The 18,239-nt window shown below is 38.8% G+C and overlaps 1 protein-coding gene across 3 annotated transcripts in view; it reads left to right on the top strand.

Moving 5' to 3' along the window:
- Positions 1 to 18,239, top strand: part of DCTD (dCMP deaminase) — a 59,825-nt gene that overhangs the window by 10,248 nt on the left and 31,338 nt on the right. Inside the window, exons 1-2 of one of the 3 annotated variants that reach the window (XM_050973515.1) lie at positions 12,469 to 12,573; positions 13,986 to 14,090. The exons of 1 other annotated variant lie outside the window; for it this stretch is intronic. The gene's annotated coding sequence lies outside the window, so the exon portion shown is untranslated. Of the gene's footprint in view, positions 1 to 12,468; positions 12,574 to 13,985; positions 14,091 to 18,239 lie in introns of those variants that run through there. One more of the 3 variants, XM_050973513.1, reaches the window with a different exon arrangement.

The raw sequence follows: 18,239 nt of genomic DNA, 5'->3' as shown, positions 1-18,239 counted from the left end.
ATTGAAACAGGTCAAGCAGGGGATTTTTGCATCCTAAAACCTCCATAGATTTTAATTTATATATACCAGAATTCAGCATAGCTATACCATTTCCATCACAGAATTCTTCATTCTTCTATTTTATCAAATGTGTTTAAATCTCATCCTGAAAAAGTGGAAATGAATGTTTCTATTTTGCAAGGGTACATAATATGATCAAATAACTTCTTAATCTCTTCTTCGGTAAGTTTTCCTGGTAAAGTCCACTTCCCAGTCACTTAATAGTTTTCATTTTTCTCTTCTGACTCCACTCCAGTTAAAGGAGCTCTTTACTCTTTGAAATGTCAGAAATAGAACTAACACCCCATCAGTAGTCACACTTATACCAGACACAGAGATAGGGAGCTTCTATCCCTCTCTGCTACAGTTTCCATTTTATTTTGCCATAAACTGGATTAATTCCTTCTGTTACACCACCTCATTGGGACGAGCTTGTGTCTGAGAATTGCTGCTGTGGCTGAAGCTCATCTTCTGAGACAGATTCCCAGGACAAAGGGCACCCTCCTCTACTGATAACCTGCCTACTTCTTCCCTAAATAACACAATTTTTTTTTTCCTATTGAATCCCTATTGTTCGCTTTTAACATCATATTCCAAAGTTCAGCCCATTCCAGTGCCATCTCCCACTTTTTCATAATTTATTGTAAGGCAGTATTTTATTTGCATCATTTATTAATATTTCATGTGCCTTTTGTCCAGCTACAAGACAGAAGTATTTCTTGACCATGTCTGCCTTTTTTTCTCTACATTATGTCTAATTATGTTGTTGCTATCCATGAATGGAACAAAATCTCTTGTGAGACCAGAATGTGAAAAACTAAACTACCCAAAGTCAAAATACAGGATTCAAAGTAGACCTCTATTTTTGAGCTCTGATGCCATCAGAATTATTCTGAGGAAGCTGACATACATTTTAAGGTTTTCCAAGCAAGGATTTGTATATACCTTTATTTTATTTGAAACCATTTTGATTTAATTAATGTAATATTAAAAATAATTTTTTAAACGGATTCTTATTTTCTTTTTGCAAATTTTAATATCATCTTAATACCATCCATTACTCTTAAAGTCCATAAACTTTCTCCAGAGTGGCCCTGCAATTTTCTGTGATTTTTTAAAAATAAGGGCTAATAGTTATAATGATAACAACATAAATATCATTAAGACCACCTTACTTCAGCCCTACTGGTCTTGCTTTATGTCATTGACAATTTATTTCACAATGTGCAATTTTTGACTAACCACAAAATAATTTGAACTTTTTATTAGGTAGTCTAGAATTGTTCTGTAAAGATATAACAATTTTTTGTTTATAAAGTAAATTTGCAACCCAAGAAAACAAAATCAAAAAACCCTGGGCTTAGAGAAATTCAGTAATCTTAAGTTTCTTTTGCTGAGGGGGCCTTTAACATTTTGACAAATCTCCTGGACACTTTTCATTTCCCTTCTATTCCCAGATGGGCCTTCCTGTCCTCAGCCCTGAACCCTGCCTCCTTTCCAGAAAATCTCAGTCACCTTTCCTTCAGAGACAACTAGACAAATGCAAGATAAAGATTTGGCATCCCTGCTCTGACTCCCCATCTGCCTGGAAGAGCTATAGTAAGAGCACAGAAATGGACATAACCCTTTACTGCAGGATATCATTTTCTGGACATTTTTCTGCCATATGAAATTATGATTTATGGCTCAAATTAATATTCCCAGTTTCCTAGGGGTGTTTGGGTGTTTTGGAGCCACCAGTCTGTGACATTGGAAAGCTGCAGGCCCTTGATTTCAGTAGGAGCAACACCTGGACCCCTCCTTCCTGCTGAGAGCGCTGGGAACAGCAGGAGGTTTTTTATCTCCTGGACTGAAGAAGGGGCCCCAGCAGCCAGGCTGCATTGCTTCGCTGAATGGGCCTGGCTGGCTGCATCCTTATCTTCCCGCAATCAGAAGAGCTTTAAGGAGGGAGGATTTTGTCACACTTCTTCTCTTTCAGCAAAGCAGACTAATAGGACTTTTTTGGCTCAAGGTTTCTGATTTTCTACAGTCACAGGCAGAGATTTCAGCAAGGAATAAGATTATTGTGATATACTTTCAAATTTCTTTTCAAACCACTAGTCCGACTACTTGAGAAATACTGTTCACTATCTGATAATTTTGAAGAAGAAATAATAGTTGTAGTAGTAATAACAATAACAATAGTAATAATATCATTTGGAAGGCTCTCCTAGAAAGTGTATGTCAAAAATGTATGTAGGAAGGGGATGCATCAGAATCAGTTATGTTAGTACATTACTTATTACACTCAATAAATCAACATATTATTATTATACCCAAGTTTGTATTATTACATCCAGAGGGGAAACAAGTGTCACAAGCAGGTGAGCAAAAGGTTTCTCCTGGCAGGATCAAACTGTGCAAAGCTAGAGATCTACAGTGTTTCAGAAGATTTGCGGCACTTTCAGAATTCAGTCTTTCTAACTGCCTACACAGAGAAGTTTTCAAATCTGTTTGCATGCTTGGATTTTAAGCTGAAAAGATTAGATTTTTTTTTGTGCTCTGATCACATGTAGATCACAGGACCCATATGTGCGGATATAGTACAGTGTTAGGAAGAGCAGAGCCTTGTGAATCAGCAGAAGCTTGGAAACTTAGTAAAATATGATTTTAAGTTAAATAGCAAAAATAATGGTAAGTGTATATGTGTATAATTTGACAATACATTAGGTTTTGCTATTCTCTGCTATGAGTGATACCTTTAATCTCTTGCTGCATCCAAACATTTATTTGACAAACATAAGCACGGTTTTTTCATAAATATTACAAAAATTGTTTCTTATATAAAAATATTGTTGCCATGGGACAAAACTTTAGGTAATATATGCAGAAGTTACAGTAGCATCCAGGAGTTCATATTTTGTAGCATTTACATTAGGGAAAACCTGTATTAACAGTTAGCATTTTTTCCTCAGCAAAATGCCTTCAAAATATTTACTAATTAAAACGTTTATATCTTTTAGACAGTAAAAGTGCTTTTTCCAACCTGCAACAGCTATGTAACTTTTTTATTAGTGGTTTGGTAATAGAGTCAGATAAACCTTTGATTTAATAATTAGCATTTATAGAGTGCTTTCTGCCTTCAGAGCACTTTGCAAACATTAACTAATTAATTCTTGCAACTGACTCTCCTGTAATTTGGGGAAGCAAGTATGTTCACAGACATTTGCCTGTGGTAAGGGGAAGAAAGTATTATCTCAGACATGTTATGAAATAGAGACTTAAGACATATAAATTAAGTTATTCACCTAAGTTCATGAAGATGGAAATATTGTCAGAGTAGGAATTGAAATTAAATTATTGTTGTGGTTTAATCTGGCAGGCAGCTGAACACCACACAGCTGTTTGCTCACTGTCCCCCTGCCACTGGAATGGAGAAGAGAACTGGGGGGAAAAAAAGCTAAAATTAATGGGTTGAGATGAAGACAATTTAATAGAACAGAAAAGAAAGGATAATGGTGATGGTGATGATGATGATGATAATAGAAGGAGAACTGGAATGTACAAAACAAGTGGTGCACAATGCAATTGCTCAGCACCCACTGACAGATGTCCAGCCAGTTCCCAAGCAGTGGCCCTGGCCAGCTTTCCCCTAGTTTATATACTGAGCACTCTTGCAACTCACATGCCTGTCCCTCTAGGGTTGATGTTGGTTTTCCTCATGTCCTCTCTGAATGCTTGCAGATAAAGCCACAGGGTGACCCATGGTGTGTAGTCACTCTGTCATCTCTCTTGAGCAGAGTCCTTGTAGCTGAGATACTGGTCCATAGTGGTGGGGAGTAGAATATATGAATTGCTGGAATTCACAGGAGAGTTTTTTGGGCAGTTTCTTCACAGCTAAGGAATAGGTCCATAATGAGGCAGAGATACTTTCTTCATATTGCTGGAGCTGGACAGCCAATTCACCCACTATTTGCCCTTCTCTGTCTCTCTAGGTCGTTACTGACAATGAGTTGGCATGCAATGGTGTTGAGCTTGGTATGAACTTCCACACGTACCTTTCTCCATTTGTCTGGGTGCTATACAGCAGCTTTCTTGAAGGGATACCTTTCCCTAGGGCTTGACAGGTGTCAGCTCCAGAAGCTGAATACTTGTGTCCCTTTTCCTACTGCATTGTCAATGCCCTCTTCCCTAGAAAAGGATCCCAGCTGTTTGGCTTTCCTACCTTCTGATTTCAGGGTTATGTCAGCAGCAAAGGTGTGAGGTGATGATGTACTCACCTGGATGATGGCTGAAATCTTTTCACGTATCTCGCATCTCACTTGGGGATAGGTTACCCTCTCCTTTATGAGTCCTGCATCTTCTTTCTCATGTTCTCCTGATGGTCCTGCTCTGGAGTAGTCTGCTTGTCACTTCTTCCCTTAGTAAGGGAAGAATTTCTTCCTTTTCTAGACGAGTTGACTGTTGCTTCTACATTTCTACTTGTGTATTGGGCAACTGATAATGGCAAGGGTTGGTTCAATAGTTCAGCTGCAGTGCTTGTCATGGTGGTTGGAGTATCTGTGTCAGTCACTGGGGTTGGAGTAGCCACGTGCCTGTGTCTACTCAAGCCTGTCAGGGGAATTGGAGTAGCTTTAGTGCAGGTTGCAGATGTTGGAATAGCTGCAATACCTGTTGTTTTCTTATCAGACCCAAACACTTTTCCCCTTGCAGGTACTGAGTAGTGATGAGCGGGGCTTGGTTGGCCTGGTCCAGTCCCCAGCATGTTGCAGTGATTTGTGTCTCTCTGGAATGGTCAGGGTGATGGCATAATTTTTCCAAATATTTTACTAATTATTCAGTATTCTCCACTTGTTCAGAAAGTAAGTTCTGAAACATTGGAGGTTTGCACTGTCCGAGGTACTTGCTCTTACTACCTCCCATACCCTGTCATAACTATCCAGGCCTGAGGGAGATCTCTGGGTGGTATTCTTAAATAGTTGTTTAAACGTGACCTGAAACATATTCAGGAGTAGGAGACATATCAACGGGAATATGCTGGTTTGAACATCCTGAGGATATAAAAATTTTTCAAGAGCTGTTTTAACTAGCCTGGAGGAGAATGGAAAGGTGAAGGAGAAAGGGAATGTGGAGGAGCAGGAAAAACTGTCCTCCCTTGTGTTCCCCACAGATTAGCACTCTGAGTTGAAGAGGTAAAGAGTGTAATTATTAATAATTAATAGTTCTGAGATGGCTCCCAAAGTACTGAGATGATGGTAATGCTGAGTAAAAATACTACATTAGTTTCATGGCCAGTGATTTTATCCTATCATAAGCCAGTGTTACAAAGAACAAAAAATTATACCCTTAATCCAGGCCCCAGAGGTGATAAACAGCACAACAGGGAACATACACAGCAAATACAGTGTTACATAAGACAACCCTGAGAACAACAGCTCTTATAGGAATTAAGTCAATATTGTGACCATCAACTATTAAACAATTTCATAAATGCTTATATAAAATTTTTTTTAACACATTTCAGTCTGATCTCCTGTTGCGTTTACCCTTTGTGCCCCATGTTAGGTGGGGCATTGTGGTTCAACCAAGCAGGCAACCAAGCACCACACAGACACCTGCTCACCAACCTCCTGCCATGGAGATGGGAGAGAGAACAGGGGGAGGAAAAAAAATTATGGGTTGAGATGAGGGCAGATCAATAGGACAGAAAAAGGAGGGGAAATATTATTATTATTATTATTATTATTATTATTATTATTATTATTATTATTATTATTATTATTATTATTATTATTATTATTATTATTATTATTATTATTATTAATAGTAATAATAATAATATACAAAACAAGTGATGAACAGTACAATTGCTCACCTCATCCTGATCAATGTGCAGCCAGCTCTTGAGTAGTGACCCCTGTCCAGTTTTCCCCTAGTTCATATACTGAGCATGATGACATATGCTTTGGCCAGTTTCGGTCAGCTGTACCCGCTGTGTTCCCTCATGGCTTCTTGTTCCCAGTTTTCTCACAGGTGGAGTGTGGTTAGAAGCTGAAAAATCAATGGCTTGGTGTAAACACTGCTCAGCAAGAACTTAAACATCGGTGTGCTACCAACATTATTCTCATCCTAAACCAAAACACAGCACTGTACCAGCTACTAGGAAGAAAATTGACTATCCCAGCTGAAACTAGAGCAATTATTCTCTTCATCCTCTTCTCTGCTCCAGTCACTCAGCTCTTTTTACTGATTTTGTCTGGGAGGGTTCAGTGAGGTCTGCCAAAGCAAAGCAAAGCAAAGCAAAGCAAAGCAAAGCAAAGCAAAGTAAGGCAAAGCAAAGCAAGGCAAAGCAAGGCAAAGCAAGGCAAAGTCGGGCAAGGCAAGATAAGGCAATGCAAAGCAAAGCAAAGCTTTGGGTACTAAGGAGGCCCCTCCATCCTCTCTTAACCTAGCATCTCAGGCCACTTGCTGGTGATACGTGCATTCCTCAGGAAAACACATGGCAGTTCACACAAGAGGTTTGCCCACATGTGCTGTGTCCAGGGTACAACAATTGGACAAGGAGGGGACCTCAGCAAGAGCTTGCAGTGGGCTCTCTCCTTGGGGTTCCCAGCCCTGCACCTCCCACAGTCAGTGATATCCAGCCAAGCAGGCATGTGAGGCTGGGAGCAGACAGCAGGTGATATGCAGGATTGGCAGGGTGCAGCAGTGTACCCAAGTGTCATACTTAACAGATCTTTCAATACAGTGGTGCTCCTGTGGGCTCTCTGACCTTGCTAATGAACTCTTCCCACTCTGCTCTACTGGTGTTAGCTCTTCTAGGCCACAATATGAAGAGAAATTTTAAAAAGAGGCAGAATTCTCCTGCTGACAGCTTGCTTTATTTATGCCTTGAGTACAACCTGCTACAAGTATTTATTATTGTAAAGGTGGAATATTGTTTGTTCCCTGTTTTTCCTATGGGTTTATTGATTTGAGACCTACAATAATGCAGGTTTCCTGTTTATTGCATCCCATCTACTGCATTTTACCCATATGATAGATATGCAGGTCTTTATATGTTGCAAGTGGTGTGAGGAGAGCATAAGCTGCAAGAAGGCTGTGTCATGGCCTTGATGGTATCAGAGGGTAATGAGGAGTCACTTGCAGGTTTTTGACTCAGTAAGGCAAGTAAGGTCTCTTGGTTCACAGGCTTTAAGAAATTTCCTGAAATTAAGATAGTATTTTTACATAAAATTAAGGCCATTAATAAAATTTCAAAATTAATGGCTTGTTTTCAGTGGAATGTAGAATTTCATCATGTATGAAGGTTTGTCATTTTTTGGTTTTGCTAAATGTTTGGAATTAATATTAGTTTGTCAGATTTTGTAAGTGTATTATTTTTTGTGTGATTAAATCACAAGCTAGAAATTATTTGTATTACTGTTGTGCATCAATTTCTTTTCAACAAACATTTGAAAAAGCCTAGAAACTTCAGGATGTTTTTAATAGCTCAACCAAGTTTTCATATATCATGTGTCTTCTTTGAGCAAGAAAAACAGAGTGAAAGAGCAACAGAGAGATATCTGCTAATGCACACTTCATCATTACATTCAGATAAACAAGACAATTAAATAATGTAGGAGGTTTGTAAAGATTAGAGCATTAGGGGCTAAGAACCCCTTGCTGATCGGCTCTTTGTTAAGTATTGAAGAGTAACTTTTTGTGATTCTGTTTCTGTACACTGAGCCTGTCAAGTGGAGACTACTAGAAAACAGAGCAGTGCAGTGCTTTGCAATTGGTGCGCCAAGCACTATTTCTCCATGGAAATGAACAGATTTTTTTTTAATTTGCTACTTTATTGTATTTATAATTAGCCGTCTGGAAAAAAAAAGTTCTCTTTTAGCATCTGCAGTGATGCATTGATTCTTTCATTACAGCAAATACACATGACCCCCGGTGTTCAACTGTAAACAATAATAGTTACTGGCTTCATTAGGAAGCTAGCAGATGGCTTGTAAGTTCTCATGGTAGCATTTATCCATTTGAGGCTTGCAGCGTGCAAATGTTTGTCTTTTAAACAGGATAAAACAATGTAAAAGGGAATCTGTGCTTTGTTTTTATTAGCAGCAATTCATTTGTTTTGCAGATTTGAATCCAAGTATCTGAGTGCATTGTCAATATTTCCTGGCTGCAGGTAAAATACTCTCTGGGCCTTACCTCTGCCTCTGCGCCGTTTTCTGTACCAGAAGAAATGAGGCTAACTACCACTTCCAGAGCTTTGACAGAGATGTGTTTTTCTTAGCAGAACTCATGTTATAAACCCAACCCTGCATCCTTTCCCCTTTTTTCTTCCCCTTCCCCTTCCCAGTGGTGCCCTCTTTTATCAGAGAGGCACTGCTGCCCATAGTTTACCCTACACAGGCTGGGGACCTGGCCATGACAGTCATTAGTGCCCTTTTGTCATTCCAAAACATTTACAGAGCCAAATTTTTGTGCACAGCTTTGGAATACCTGATGAATAACAGCTCATTTACTGTCATCACCAGTCTGGTGCCTGGAGTGTGATGAACTTCAGGGTGCTTCCCAGATAGGCTGCAGGCAGTTGCAATGATTGTCAAACATAACTGCCACATTTATTATCTCAATAACCAGAGCTATCTGAAGACCAGTTAATATTCAATAAAATTTAGTAGAGCACAATAGCACTTTTAAAGCAGAGCCTTTGATGGCTTTTCCTGTAGCACAAATACAGCTCAGACTCTCATTACTCTTCTCACATACTCAGTTTTGTTGGTAGCTGGAATCAAGTTACATTATCAAGATGCAGAAGCAGGGTCTTATATTAAATATGCTGGTAAATGCCTTCAGTTTTCTTTGAAAGCACAGATATGTGGTGGTGCAAAGTACCTCAAAGAGTTGCACTACTGCATAACAACTGGATCTGCAGATGGAGAAGCCAATAATTGCTTCATAGTTTCAGTATTGGACCTTCACAGTTTCTTCACATAAGCATTTGGCTGTTGGTTTTTACAGTATGAAGGTAGAAATCAGCCATTTGTTTCAGAAAGGACCATCAAAAATTAGAAACTTTTTGTAGGGAAAATCTTATTTTGAGGGTTTAAATGAACCTGTCTGCTTGGGTCTCATGTTTCCTTTTTGTACGATAAAGGCATGAGTATCAAGAAGGGAAATTTGAGTAAGCAATGGTATAAAATTCTTTAGGGTTTCATATTGCATTTTCATGTTTTATATTCAGTTTTAAAGTTTAAAATTACTTTTGTTTGGAGGGACATCTGTATCCTGGAAGAGATATTAGAATTTTGCTTTCAGAGCATGTATTTTCACTTTTTATCCTCTTCTGTTTTATTAAAAATAGTATTTGCATAAAAAACTTCCTTTCTTCTAAGCACATCTGCTCTTTCTTCTACCTCACCTAAAGATCTAACCCTTTGCATGTGATATCTACAATGAAGAATAAGCAGCAGGAGCTGATGAGCTTTCAAGAAATAAAGATCCCATTTTCATGCAAATGTGCTAGTAATTAAAATCGTTGGGAGAAAAGAAGAAGGCAACTCAATATGTAATACATTCAAATTTAATTTGAAGTATAATAGTTTTAAACTTTTCTATAAGAACACCCAGATTCTTTAAGTGGTTTCATTTTGAGAACAGTAATAATTGTCATTCAGATTAATGGGTTAGATTTTCTTCTCAAAAGACACCTTTAAAATAAGTTTAGGGGTAATAGTAAGAAGTTTTAAAGGTTGTGGGTTTTTTCCCTGTGGTTTGAAATAAAGTTAAATTCCTAAGTGAACGGAACTTCCATTCAAGCCTGTGGGTGAAGTATGGCTGTACTTAAACATTCAGCCTAAGGCCTCCTACAAGCCCAAAATGACTTCCACTACAGAAAGTATGTCAAGCTGTACCTTCAGCATTTACTGTTGTCATTAACCATCTCACTTTCCTGAAGGAAGCAGTTTATTGAAAAACAAAACCTGTTTTTACTAAGTTTTACTATTCCTTTCCATCACTTCAAATCTTACAAATTCAAGAAGAAGAAACTTTGTAATAGTAACACATTCCATAATTCTGTCCTTTTAAAATTACTGCAAGAATTCAGAGAGAATCAACTTGCATCTCAGAGAGACTTAACTTATACCATTTCTCTTCTCTTCTAAAATTTGCAATCTTGAGCATTTTCTATTCTCATCATACATGAGCACAATTCCCAATAAAATAAAACCGTTGCCTAAACATGAGACCCAGTTCCATTCATCATCGAAGCTCTAGGGCTGCAAAGTTCAAATACATAAACAACTTCTGCCATTTTATCTCATGCTATTCAATTTCCTTACTCTGTATATAGAACTAGTCACAGCTCCCAAGTGATATGTGCATCTTTATTGATTAGAAATAAGTTTACCTCTGATGGGTTTGGAAAGGCTGGCCATTTTACATATATATATGTGTATATATATATATATAAAGCTACATAATTTAGATCCCACAGAATAAAGAAGTGAGGTATTGATGATTTATTGATTAAGGCTTACATTTGGATGATGTGGAGCAGGAGCTAATAAATAATGTAAGACTATCATATAGACCATAGGTGATAACCATTTACTTATAAATGAGCTACCAGTAAGTACACATACTATATTAATTATTTTCTATATAATAACATAAAGTAAGGAACTCACAGTAAGTCCTTTTTTTTTTTATAATACAGTGATGAGATTGTTTCCATTTCTGCTTCTACTCTCATTTCATTTTCATAGTTTCATTCAGTATATTCCTATTAAATATATTATTATATTTCTTCCAACTTATTAGAAAGACTTATAAAAAATTTCTGGATGTCTTGAAAGCTTCATAAAGCAAACAATTAAATGGAAAATGGTCCAGAACAGAATCCCAAGAAACTATTCTCAAATGCATTGGGCCTATTTGTATTCATCATTGTACTCACCAAGAGCAGGGATAATGCCACTGATGCCAGTTGTGCTAACTGCAGATTGCTCTATTTTACATATTCTACCAAAAAAGGTTATTAGTATTACAAAATGAGCATTCAAAAGTTAGAAGGTGAAAATATTATGAAAAGAAGTGTTAAGAGATTGCTTTAAGGAGGGATAGTTTGCATCTTAATGTGTGGATACAAAATCTGGAAACCTACCAAAGGTGGATATCTGGAAGTCTTTGAGGAAAATTTCCTTATGAAAATATTAGATATAAAGTATAGATCTGAGATTCATCAGAACATTTGACAGCACCTTTATATTATCATCACCCAGTAAGATGATGAAAATACCTAAGATGTGTTAAGAGTTAAGCAATAACAGCCACAGGCTAATTTAAAGGAATCATAAAAGAAAACCACGAGCATTGTCCATATCCTTTAGATAGGTTTAACAACATAGAGGAGCTACAAAAGGCAACAAAAAATGGGCCAGCATGGCAGGGATTAGTTCATGCCCTTGCTGTGAGAAGGATTCAGATGGGACAAGGAAGATGTTTATTTTCTTCTCAGTACCTTGATCTCCAGCAAAAAAACCTGTCAGGAAGGATCCCTCACAATCACTGCTTTCAATCCAATTTTCTCCATAAGTATCTGACACTAGTAGCAAGATATTGCTCTATGTAGCGAAGGTTAGAACTCACTGTGAAGAAAAGACCTATTCTATTCTATTCTATTCTATTCTATTCTATTCTATTCTATTCTATTCTATTCTATTCTATTCTATTCTATTCTATTCTATTCTATTCTATTCTATTCTATTCTATTCTATTCTATTCTATTCATTTTCTTATGCTGCATTTAGTATCTTGGTATTTTAATTCTTTCAATAATGAGGTATGGTATCATTTAACTTCTGCCCTAAAAATACTGGGGAAATATGTATGCATCATTTTGGTTTGTGTCATTGAGGAAGGGTCTGGTTTATGGTGTAGCTGGTCTTGCAGATGAAGCAGAAGGTAGTGACCAAGTGCAATTGTCTTTTTTTTCTGCAAGAATTGTGTCCCTCCCTCCAGAATTTTGTCTGTCATACAGGTAGATGTTATTTTGATGGAGGCTGGCAATGAAGTATCTCTTTCAAGCCATAACCTCACATTCTTCATCCTCTAGATTTCATTTAGCTTGGCCTGAGGCTGCAGAATACAGGGACCTAAGATCTTCAGATTACAAATCCATGAAAAAGCAGTGTGAAGAGTGCAGAATGAGTTTTATGTGACCAGAATTGACTCTGAGTTTCAGAAGATGAGAAACAGGCTAGAACATCTGGAAAGGTGCAGATTTCACTCGGCTTTGCTGTAATCTAGTTAACAGAAGTGTCGTGGTTTGAAAGGAAATGAAGTTTTTGTGATGGTGTGGGCAAGCCAATCAGTGTTCAGATTTAATATTGGCACCTGGTTTGTCCACTGAGGACAGGATACGCCTCTGAGAACACAGGGGTTAAAAGCTGTGATCTCCCAAGGGAACTTCCTCTTGGAGTCCAGCTTTTGACTGAGCAGACTCCCCCTCTGCCCGGCCGAGCTGGGCAGGGGGGGAGGGGAGCCATGTGGCCGGAGGTAGGCTAGGCCTGGGCCCAAGGGTGGAGGAGAACATTGCAAGGCTTCGGGCAGCCATCCTCCATTCCCCCCCCCCGGAGAGAGGGAGAGAGACAGAGCCGGTGCCGGTGATAGCGGCCAGAGTTAAGGAGAAGGGGGGGGTGCCCAGCAGGGCAGCCAAGCGTGGGAGTTCATGAAGCAAACCGGCAGAGCCTGGGACTTTTAACCCTTCTGGAGAGGATGGAAACCTTGCAAATGCTGATTCCTCCTGAAGTTGATGAGATTGAGAGGATGTTGAGAAGAATCCTAGGTGGGAGGAGATGATGGAGTGGCCTTTGGCTGGACTTTTCTTGTATAGCCACAGCAGAACCCCTTGTGTTCCTGTGACACAGAGACTGCATTCTAGGGGGAGGCGATGGCTCAGAGCCAAGAGAGTGCAGTGATGTGGAGGAGTGTGAACAGAGACGACAGTGAGGAGGGTGGTGGTGGTGCCCTCCGCTTCGAAGAAGAGGAAGAGGAAGATGATCTCTGTTCAAGAGACCCCTCGGCCCCAGGGGGTGAAATTTGGGGGGGACAGGTGTCCCAAAAAGAGAGGGACTGTGCTCTTTTTTAGAACTGGACAAAGTATCCTTAAAGGGAAAAACCCTAGAAGCAGCTCTGATCCATGTGCAGTGGTGAGAGCACTGGACATGGAAGGAAAAAGTCACGATGGCAAAATGTTCTCCGGGCGGTGCCACATATGACATGGAAACACGAGAAGTTTCGACTGTTTCCTGGGGAAGTCTGTGGTGCAAGAGGGACTCCTCTCTTCTCGAGGAATTGAGAACTGATTATCTAAAGGGTGGATTTGGTGGTAATGGAATTGGAAATCTAGGTGGGGGGAGGAGGAAGAAATTTGGAAGGTTTTCATCTTGGGTTCTATGTATTTTGTGTGTTTTTCCTTAGTGTTTTCCTTTGTAGTTTTAGGTTAATAAAGTTTTTTTTCCCTTAAACCTCAAGTTGGAGCCTGCTCTGCTCTGTCTCTGATCACATCTCACAGTGGGTGCCAGGGAAGGAGGTGATCTCGGGGGGGCACTGGCATTGCGCCAGGCTCAAACGATGACAAGAAGTAAGAATAACAAAACAAGATAATTATTTAGAGCAGTTCAACAAATAGATCTACCTGAGAGCAAGCATTAGTCCCAGATGCAAAGAGGTAAGGATCCACAAACCATCCATAATTATGGACTGAGTTGGCCACTTACTGCTTTTTGTGTTCAGAGTAGACTTAGTGCCTCTGTGAACTCCTCAAGTAGCATCACTTATTTCTTTGCTTCAGCTTCAGTCAGATATTTATTTAGGAGCTGTTGTCAAAAGAATAAACTATCCTGATTCTAATGAGTATGATTATATTTGAATTGTACTTTACATTTGCTGTTGCCTTATCTTCACAGAATCACAGAATCATTTGGGCTGGAAGGGACCTCTGGAAACAATCTGGTCTGAGCCCACTGCCAAGGCAGGGTCACCTGGAGCAGGTTGTACAGGAACTAGTCCAGGTGGGTTGAACCTCTCCAGAGAAGGAGACTCCACAACCTCCCTGGGCAGTGCTCTGCTACCCTCAATGTAATGATGTTCTTCCTCAGGGTGAGGTGGATCTTCGTGTGTTTTAGTTTATGACCATCTTGTCTAAATCATTCTTCTTCTGCATGTGGAAACTGAAATGTAGGTGGGAGATTCCATGTTTCCCATGTGACTTATGAAAGTCAAGGATTTGATAACAATAGCTCTGCTTCCACTCACTGCTCTTGAGTACAAACTTTGCGGGCGAGGGGAGATTCACACTGCAGCACTCAAAGTGCAAGGATATATACACCAGTGATGAGTTTAGCATCTACTGGACTAGTTAGAGAGTATAACAACAGAGAACATCTCCTAGTGCTTAATACATACACTTTTGAAATACAGTGCACTAAATCTCTCCTTGTTCCCAAATATCACAGCAGTCTTCCAACAAGGGCTGTCCTCTACCTCACTCCTTCTGATTTTTTGGCAGTAACTGGAAAATTCTCACAGTAAAATTCATTTTGCAATTCCATCAGTCACTGATGTGCCTGCTGGCATAATTACCAGTACACTGCATAGACAAACAAGTAAACTGATGGAAAAAATGTTAATCCTTGTCTTCCTGAAAGAGATTCAAACCAGTATTGTAGTTTTCAATTCTTGCCATGCTTGTACTGTGAGTCTGGATTTAGCATTCTCCGTCTTCTATATATAGTTTTTGTCCTTTCTAGCTGCTGCTAGATATTGAATGATTAATGGGTTTTTACATTTTTACCAAGTAGTTTGAACAGAATTTAATATAATAATTTATCTCATTAGCTGATGTTATAAGCCTTCTATTGAACACCACAAGATCTTTGACATGCTCAGTACAACCCATAATTTAGGGCATAATCTCCATTATTTTTTAATATTCTTACTTTTAACATACTTACTTTTATACATTATAAATTTTCCCTTTTATAGCATATACATATCCACCTTTTTTCCCCCCCACTGAATTTGAACTATGTTGTCCTTGTTTCTGTTCATGATCAGCTGTTACCTGTACTCCTCACACGTGAAATTGCACACCTTGAAGTTCTGTCAGTTGTCCTGTTCTTTAGTGTGATGAAGATGTGGATCTAATGCTAAGCTCTCTGCATTTGTCATCTTCCTTTCACATTTATGGCCATTCCTTGACTTTGAAAGCAAGCCAGTTTGTTGTCCAGTTGAGAATTACTTCCTTACCTTCTTACCCTGTTCATTAATAATGTATTTGGTACTGGATTAAAAGCTTCCTTGAAATCCAAGTGAATCATATATGCTTCTTTACTTTTGTCTGCTTTTGTTGTCGTTTTCCCAAAGAAACAAGGCTAGTTTGTTATGCATGATTTCCATTTTAGTAATCTTCACACCAAACTATTAAATATTCTATTTGTGTGGAAGATCTGGGCAGTTTACCAAAATAGAAATGTTCCTCTTGTATTTTTAGATACCTGTCATGCTGCCATAAGCAATATTTAACATTTTATAGACAGTACATAAAGCAATGTGTTTGGTACTGTACCCATTGCAAAAATATGTTTTCACATAACAGAAATGAACTACAACCTAATAGAGAACAAAGTAGATTCCATCAAGAAATATTTTAAAATGTCCTGAAACATGTATTTTGTGCACAAAAATCTGCCAGTCAAGTTTTTACATCAGTTACAGTTTCAAAGAGTACCCTGGGGTGTGAGTCTGTTACAATGTGAAAACAGTAAAAGAAATATGAGTCTGCAAAAATATCACAAACACATGGTATCTAAAAAGTACCCATTAAATTTGATGGAAGAATTACTGTTCCAACCTATTAGGCTGTTATATATTTAGAACTGGAATTCCTTTTAAAAGTTTTGCCACTGAAACCTCCAATGAATTCCACAGTGATTTATGTTGAAAAGAAGCCTGATTTGAGACTTTTGCCATATCCTGTTTTTTACTTCACTGAAAATTTTGTGGACATGTTAAAGGTAATGTAGAACTTTGTTTGCAACATTTTTTTTCCTTAATATTTTTTATTTCTTTTCTTTGTGATTTATTAGTGGATACAGATTTTAAATAATGACAAAAATAAAGAGGGAAATGTAAGCATCTTCATTGTTGGCTTCCTGAAATCTGAAAAACAAAGCCTGAGTTTGTGGCTCTCCATGCAGAGATAGTTGTGTTCTATATGCAAAGTATGGTTTCATAAATGTGACCACTGCAACTAGCTGCACAAACTGGTAGAGCCTTAGAGGGCTGGTTCTCTGGCCATTCATGTGACTTAATGCTTTTACCACACTGACTGATGCATCCTAACATTGCTTCTGGAGGGTTTCTGGCCTCTGGGCACTTCCATCATGACAATTGATCTCTTGGATTATGCAAGCCCAAAGCCCCTTGAACCATTACCAGATGGAGTTGTAACTAGGGGCCATATAGTGAAGTGACAGAGCTGGCATCTCCCTCAACATAATCTTGGATCAGCAGATGTCCCTCCTGGCATATACTCTTTCACTCCCTTCAAAGAGGAGAGACAGTTTGTATTGTTTGTTTAGGGGCTTCATTGGTCTCTGGGACTGCAGCAGTTCTTCACAACAAACTTTTGTCTGCTAAGTTTTAATTTTATGGTATCAGCAGCACACACTGGCATCTCATTATTGGCACTCATTTCAAAATAATTTATAAATATACTGGAAAACATAGACAGACTACTGTGAAACTCCACTTTTGACCTCTTTTACTGTGAATACTGACCTTATACTCTGATGCTCTCACTTTTATCTTTTAACCAACTATTTATCTATGCAGGAAGCCTCCCTTTCTAAGCTGTTATTGTTTAGGTAGATGCAGGGTCCTTTAGCCTGCCCTCTACTCCCAGGGGGTTCTAGTTCTTACTTTGTCCTGACATCCTTGTCAGGATTGTATTGAAACAAATCTTAATCATAAGCTAGCCAGAGCTCAGGTTCAAAGAGTGGACCTGGAAGTGGTTCATGGCTGGGCTTGATGATCTTAAAAGTCTTTTCCTATGTCATTTCTTTCTAAATGATTCTAGGATTCTATGAATCTATAAAGAGCAATACAGCAGACATTGCTTCTGAGATAAATACATACATTTTTTAACTTGTGATGTCTTTTTTTTCCCCAGACATTTTCTTCCATGTTGAATCAAGAAGCACACTCTTTTCAACCACCTTTTCTGAACTTTGTCAAAGGCTAACACTGAGCTTAGGCTGAAGCCTCCTAGCATGCTTAAGGTCCCTTGAATGATGTTCTACCTAGGAATCTCCTGGACACCAGACACCTGTACTGCATTTCCTTGGAGTCCCTTTTCTACCCTCAGCCTCATCACCCTCTGTAAGCTTTCTAGTTTTTCAAACTTTAAACCTAGACCTTATGACTTGCCCTAACCTGAGGCTGTACTCGTGTTACTTTCAAATCCTATGGGCTAAAAGGATCATGCCTTAAAAGAGGAGGTACAAATGTAGTGTTAATCCTGCTAATGTTTTAATAATCTAATGGTACAATCTACCTCATTAATGTAGAAAAAATACAATAGCAATACAGCTGAAATTGTTCCTATAAACTTTTTCCTGCTTTCTGCAAGGCTGTACTCACCTTCTGCATGACCCAATGGGTCCTAAAGTTAAAAAGATTGCTTCAGAAATGGATGTGTCATTGGCCTCCTGGGTCCTTTGATGGAAAGACTTGGATGTTCAGAGTAGGAGTCTCTTTCCCCTCTGATTTGGGATCTGCTTGGGTTTTCTTAACAGCAGTCTGCATCCTTCTCATTGGATGATCGGATGATTCTCAAGTCTTGAATTTTTCCCCACAGCTCCTTTCAGTGTGAAAAGCCACTGTTACAATGGGATAGTTATGCTTTTACCAAATAAAGTATACACAGACTGTGGTCAACACAGGTAGGCAATACTCTCTTGACCACTAGGTGATTGTCATACACAAACACACACACACACACAAAAAAAAAACCAACCCCAAGTAAAAATCAACCTATGTCAAGACAAGCCCAGACAGCACTATCAGATAGCAGACAGACAGCACAGACCGGATAGCACTATCCGGTCGCTATCAGTGTCTGGCCTTTTACTTGTATTGAGAAAATCCTATTTACTGAG

Source organism: Serinus canaria, chromosome 4 (assembly GCF_022539315.1).
Source record: "Serinus canaria isolate serCan28SL12 chromosome 4, serCan2020, whole genome shotgun sequence".
Taxonomy (NCBI): Eukaryota; Metazoa; Chordata; class Aves; order Passeriformes; family Fringillidae; genus Serinus; species Serinus canaria.
Note: the sequence above shows the minus strand (reverse complement) of the source record. Positions and strands in the feature narration are given on the sequence as shown.